General features: G+C 48.5%; 2 non-coding genes across 2 annotated transcripts; both read left to right on the top strand.

Annotated features, from left to right (window-relative positions):
* Nucleotides 1-3,729: 3,729 nt before the first annotated feature.
* TRNAV-CAC (transfer RNA valine (anticodon CAC)) lies at nucleotides 3,730-3,802 on the top strand. The gene has a single exon. It is a non-coding gene; the product is annotated as a tRNA-Val (tRNA).
* A 538-nt stretch (nucleotides 3,803-4,340) lies between these two features.
* TRNAV-AAC (transfer RNA valine (anticodon AAC)) lies at nucleotides 4,341-4,413 on the top strand. The gene has a single exon. It is a non-coding gene; the product is annotated as a tRNA-Val (tRNA).
* Nucleotides 4,414-6,590: the final 2,177 nt, after the last annotated feature.

Here is a 6,590-nt window from a genome sequence, read left to right as displayed (position 1 = left end):
CAAGAAAGCTCAAGTTGTGACTGCAGGCTCTGGAGGCGCCCTGCCAGCTTGCTCTTTATCTTAAGGATGGGCTTTAGGTAAAGGCAAAGCCCAGATTCCTGGGTCAGACTTGGCTCCCACGGGCACAGGTGAGCTGGTGGAGCGGCCGGGCTGGGGTGGGCGCTGAGATGCAACACCGCAAAGCCCAGTGCTTCGTGGCACGGGGTGTGCAGGTCTTTAATTTCACAGGACAAGGATGTTTTGGGCTGAGGAACTTTCCTTTTCCTCCCATCACTAAAGACATGAGCTTGCGAATGCTTCTCCCCTCTTCCCACACCCCGAAACAGCGGAGTGGTCTCCCTTAGGGCTTATTTCCACGGTGAGGGATGCAGGAGGAGTTGTCTCCAACCTCTACGCTGGGAACTAGAAATGCATTTGCAGACACATGCAGCCGACTGCAGGTCAGTGGCAAGTTCATTTATGCTTCTTTCGGAGGACAGGTGAAATGGGTGCTGCTTCCAATTAGCTTTTAAAATAATCTCTCCATAATGGCAATGCCTGCTGGAGGGGTAATTGCAGGAGCTATCGCCTGTTAGCTTTCCCGGCTTGGTGGCAGCGTGGCCTGGCTGCTTCTGCCAAGGGGCCTGCGCTGGTTTGTGATCAGCATCCTCATCCTCTCTGGTCCAGGTACCGTCCTAGGAGGCTTCTGGGCTATGATGGCTTTCCTGGAGCTCAGGCAGGGAAGGAGAAATCTTGGGGTTTATCCAAAATTCTGTCACTCATCTGCAGTGGCGGCAAGTTGCTTTGCTTTTTTGACTCAGTGCTGCAGGCCTCCAAAATCATGCAAGGAAAAAAAAAAAAGGAGGGTTGTGCTGTTGTCTGTGGAAGTTGGGCTCCTGTTGCTTGCTTGCTTGCTTGTTTGTTTGTTTTCTTTCTTTCCTTTGATTGCTTTGTTTTTAGTCTCTTCCAGACAGCTGGCTCTGTCTCTTTCATCAGGCTAATTGATGATGGGCAGCGTGGCTATATGGAAAATAAAACTTGTCTGAATAGCTGGATTCTTCTTTGCTTGCTTATTTTAACGAGACGAGATGAGATAGATGGGACTGCGGTCGGTAATATTGCCAGTGTCGTTGTCATGTGCTTCTTCTGGCTTGGGCAGAAACGCCTGGCATGAAATCCCCGTGGCACACAGCCTGGAATCTTAACACTGGGTAAAGTCTCAGCGGTGGTATCGGTGTGAGGTTCATCAGTGCAGTGCCACCAGAACAGTCCCTGGGCGGAAGAAGTGCTAAATCTTTGTTGCCTACAATTTGCTGGTGGCACAAGGGCTACTGCCGAGGGGGACATGTGAGCTGAGTATTTTTCTCCACTGAGGTTTGAGTTTGAAGCCCATCAGTGGGACTAATGTGGGCAAGGAGACCATTAACTGCTGGTTTGCAGGCACAGAGAGCTTTGTCGGCACAGCTGAGTTTCCACAGACACTTTTAATTCCTTGGATTAATGCTGTTTATGCCTTCCCTCCCTCCCTCCTAATATAATCACTTGGTCTGCAAGGTGTATTGCACAGCACCTGTATGAGTTTCTCAGAGTTTCTCAGAGTTGTCACCGATGATGATGATGACTAAAAGAAGCACCTATGCCAAGGCCTTGAAGCACAATCAGCTCTATTTCAGCAGGGCTGTGGGGAGTCTCTCTGCTACTTAAAAAGATGTGCAATGGGGGCAGCGATGGCAGTATTCATCTGGTCTGTCTCCATACAGCTGTGTAAGGGCATCCTCCTGTGTCTCCTGAAGGAAATCACAGTTTTTGTTCCTTTAGCAGAATGATATTTCAGTCTCCTATTGTGTGTCAGGCTTGGGTTTTAGTGCACAGACCCACCAGTGAATGGGTCAGCCAAGGAAAGTCACAGGAAAGCAGGTGAAGTTTCAAAAGCAGCAACGTCCTGCTTTCAAAAGGGACTGGGGCTCAGCTCCGAGGAGCTGCGTACATGCTTTGCCTCCTTTGAAGCAGAGCTATGTTAGAGACACAGAATTGTCCCCATGGCCCTGGCCTTAAAGCGTTTCATAAGTTTGTCTGGGCCTTCAAAATCACAGAGCTAATGTTCACAACCGTTCTGCATCCCATGGGTATCCATTGGGAACATTAGGACTGCAACCCTTCTGAAAAAAACCAAGCTATTTTAATTAGATTCGACTATAATTTTTTATTAGCACTTACCAAAAGTCACAGTTCTGATAAAAACTGCTTGAACTTTGCACATTTTCGTTGGAAATGGGGACTATTCATCTTGGTTTTGGCACACGGAAGCCTTTCTAGTTCTATGAAAGTGGCCTGAAGAAAACTTTGAGGTTCCTGTTTTTCAAAAAAAATTATGTTCCATTTTCCATACTCTAAAATGTGCAAAAGTGAAGCTTTATATATGCATTTCTGAAAATCCTGATTTGGGAGTTGTGCTGTAACCTGAGCATGGGGCCACAAGTCTCCAGATGTGGATCTTGCATTTCTTCGTTAATGTTGTAAACAATTGTGCATTTATACGATTTATTTATTTTTTTCCCTGCAGGGGAAATTTAGCAGTGAAAGGTCTTCATTAAAAAAAAAAACAAAAAGAAAAACACAAAAAAACTTGAGGCTGATCTTTGCCAGAGCTGCAGCTGCGTCTGCTGGACGGCAATGAAGCTTCACCTCCCTGCTGGTGGGCTAGGAAAGGCTGTTGGCTGTTTCTGGTGACTCCGGAGAGGGTTGTTTGATGTTGCGTCCCTGCCTTATGGTATGGTTTGATGTATGACCCTTGCACGATCAATACGCTCAGCCGTTTCTCCCTGTTGTTGGGCGTCTGGACATATAGGCCTGGACAGAGATGCCTGCAGGTGTTTAGCTCAGGAACCCGATGCTGGACTCACTTTGCCAGTCTTGCAGTCTGGAGAGGGGGGTACACGCACCGCTGGTAGATTTAGGCTGCTACTTCATCCCAGCAGGTGAAGGAGAGCCCTGGCCGTGGCCCAGCCCATCTAGGATTGTTGGAAGCACGAACGAACTCAACAAGGCAGGGCTCACTAACATTTGTCACCTGTGTCCCTTCACTCATTCACGCCCTTCAGCAAAACATTGCTTCCAAACACAGAGCAGCGGGGCTGGACATCAAAAGGCGAGAAGGGCCATCAGCGCGAGAAAACAATTTTCTATGTCGCAATGCACACCTATATCTAACTTTGAATATATGTATATGTGTAATATACATATGAATGCTTTGATTCTTGCAAAAATTGCATTAATATTCAGCAGCAGAACTGACCCCTTTTCTTTCCCTTGGGGTTTATTTTGGAGGAACCCAACCTAAAACCAAATCAGATTAAATGCCTGATTGGAGCATAAAGGCATTATCTCTGGATGGGGCAGCAGAAGCAAGTGGCTTGTTTTTTTTTAGTGTTTTCTGGAAAAATATGAGGCTGCTTCTGCAAGGTTTTGAGTTGAAGACCTTTTTTTGCGTTTAAGGCTAATGTGTGACTGAGTGTGCAAACCCCTTGCGGGCAGCAGGGCAGCTCTGTGCTTCGGGTGATGCTCCAAAAGGTGGAGAGCAACAGGCAGAGAAAATGGGCTAAAACCAAGCGAGTCTGGGGTCTGGGTTGGGAGGAGCAACATGGGAAAGAGGTGCATTTCCCAGAGGGATTTGGGGTACTTGGGAGCACCCAGTGAAGGAAATGGGGTTCATCCTATTGTAGGTATGGTGCAAAACCCTAAATTCACCCTGTTTCTGTAGTGTAGTGGTTATCACGTTCGCCTCACACGCGAAAGGTCCCCGGTTCGAAACCGGGCAGAAACATTATTTTGATGGTTTTTCCCCTCCCTGTCCTGCAGATATTAAAGGAGTTGGGCCATTCTGCATGGGGCTGGTGACACACTAGCGTCACTTAGCTCTGGTTTGGCCAACTGGAGAGGGAGACCTTGGCCATGCCCCTTGCAAAGCGATGGCTGGAGAGTCCTACTCCCTTTTTTGGGGTATCTCTGGGAAGGTGTCTTTATGCTGTGTTTCCTCCCTTAAAAACCAGTTTTAATTGGGGAATTCCCTCTGGCTGTCAAAAGCAGCATGTGTTGGATTTCCCTTAGTTGTGTCCACTGCTTTGAGCACCCTTAAGAAATCATGAAGAAGGGTGGCCTGGATGGGTGTCGGTGAAGAGGGAGGGATAATGGTTTTGTGGTTGGTGCTTTTGGAAGATGAGAGAAAAAAAGAAAGAAACAGAAGAAGGAAAAAAAAAAAGGCAAGTGGATGTGGGAAATATCACTGGGAATGGAAAAAAATTGGTGGAACAACCTTTATTCTGAATTCCGACAAATATGACCTCCAGGAACATCATTTCCAGGTTTCTGTAGTGTAGTGGTTATCACATTCGCCTAACACGCGAAAGGTCCCTGGTTCAAAACCAGGCAGAAACAGAACGTCTAAGATTTCTTTTTTCCCCCTTCCTCTACCCTTTTCCACCCCTCTCTGCAATCTGCTTATACAGGACGCCCAATACACCCATGTGCTCTTTGACATGTAATTTAGCAGTTATTATTATCTCTTATCGTACTGGGGGGGCCACTGGTGAGCATCCAGTGTCACATGTTGGGCCAAGCAACCAGCCCAGACCCTGGCTGAACACACCTGAGTCCTGGGGTGGCACCTCGCCAGCCCAGCGCTTGGCAGGCAGCTGGAGGATCTCCACAGCCAGCAGACTTTTAGCTGAGCGTTTCAAACCGAAACAAATGCCTCCTGCCCAAAAGTTCCTGACCTTCGCAAATCTGAAGGACGGTCTTGAACTCACCCTAATTCTGTGCTTTTGTGTTCAACTGCATCTTCTGATCCTCTTTGGGGCCTGAGGTCCAAGTCACCAAGAGGGCTGAGCTGTGTGATGGTAAAAATGAATGTCTGCATGTGCATGCATGCGTGTGTGTATGTGTGAGACGTCCCCATGTCCTTCTAAGTGCTTCCTGAGGACATGCAGTGGCTTCCCAGAAGCCTATTTCCAGGCAATTTCCCAGTTCTCCCACTCCCAACTACGACAGGTGCCATTCTGAGGAGATGCTCATGTCAGGATCCTCATTTTCAGCTTATCTTATCTTGTGTGTCTAAGTGTGCCAGCATATTTTACAGCTGCACATACAGAAGCCACAAGGGACCCTCCTCTCCCTCACAGACCAAAGGTGAGGGCACAGCTCGGGAGGCTTTATTTCTTCCTTGACTGGGGACAGGTTTCCTGTGGGAGCTTCTCCTTCATCAACTGAGTGTGTGACACCTCTTAGGAGAGCTCCAGCCTATGGGGTTGGTATAGGGCCCTGAATCACCTCTGTTCCCCTTATCTTCTTTACTCCCCCACTGAACTCCCACCCAAAAATCTCCTCATGAGACAGTATTACCCAGTCAGACAAATACATTGCCCAAACTCACTGAAACCCTAGTAGCAGTCCTGCCTGCAGCCTGAGGAATCTTGGTGGTTTCAGTGATCATGTGTGTGTGTGTGTGTCTTCTCTGCTGTGGAGCAGTTTGGTTTGAGAAGGAATCTACCTTGGAGGGTCACCAGGGGACCAGGCACCACGGCAGAGGAAAGGTCAGTGTCAGCCTGGAGCAGCAGAGTGCAGAAGGGGGCTGATAGTGAACCTGAGCATTGTTCATGCAAGAACATGTTCATGCAAGACCTTTTGTCTTGCACTACAAAAGCCACGTCAGTAGTGTGAGCAGTGCACTAAAAATGGACTGATTTGGTGAAGAGAGAGGAGGGCAAGGCTGAGAGCGGAGAGCGTGCGGACTCGAGATCAACCCTGTTGTTCCTGGCATCAGTTGTATCCGGGCCTGCCTGGCTTCTCCCAGGTCTATAAAAGCGGGTCCAGAGGTTGGGAGAGGGTTGTGGTGGATGCAGGAAAAGGAGCTGTGTGGTGGAAATCAGTGAGACTATTGTGGGACTGGCTGAAAGGCAAACTGGTGGAGGCCCCCACTGAAGGGCTAGCAGGGAGGGTGAGAAGGCAAGTGACCAATGTGTGTCGTGAATGACGGTGACAGCAAGGCCTCTCAGCTAAGAGGGCAGGTAGGACCAAGCTCGGGTTCTTGTCGTCTCAGCCCACTGCCGGGGACACACAGGGGACCTGCCTGGCAAGGCTGTGGCTTGGGCCACCCATGGCCCAGCAAACCTCAGTGTCCAGAGCTGATCTCTGCATATTTGTCCTCCTGACTCAGAGGGAGGTGTGAGGTGTTAGACACGAGATAGCTTGGCACTTTTGCTGATGGTGGCTGAGACACAGGATTTTAGTTCCATGCTAAAATGCCCCTCGGAGCTGTTCATGGAGAGAGTCATCTACCATGGTTTCTCCCAGGTGGAACGATCCCTTCCTTTCTACCGCTCATGGGTCAGAGGACTGAGGGGACAGTTGTCCTTCGTACCATTATGGAAAATGAAGAAGATAATTGTTTTGCATACAGCAGAAAACAAAAGGACTAAATGGTTCTAATTTTCGCAAGGATGAAATTAAGATAGGGTACCTCGGTATCACCTGGGGTCCCCCAGTCTGCTCCAAGCAGAAAGCTGATTATCCAAACGTAAACCTAGCTGATTGCAATATGTGACCTCGAAACAAAA

The sequence above is a fragment of the Larus michahellis genome, chromosome 1 (genome assembly GCF_964199755.1).
Source record: "Larus michahellis chromosome 1, bLarMic1.1, whole genome shotgun sequence".
In the NCBI taxonomy this organism is placed as follows: domain Eukaryota; kingdom Metazoa; phylum Chordata; class Aves; order Charadriiformes; family Laridae; genus Larus; species Larus michahellis.
The sequence above is the reverse complement of the archived record's forward strand: the minus strand, read 5'-3'. Positions and strand labels throughout refer to the sequence as shown.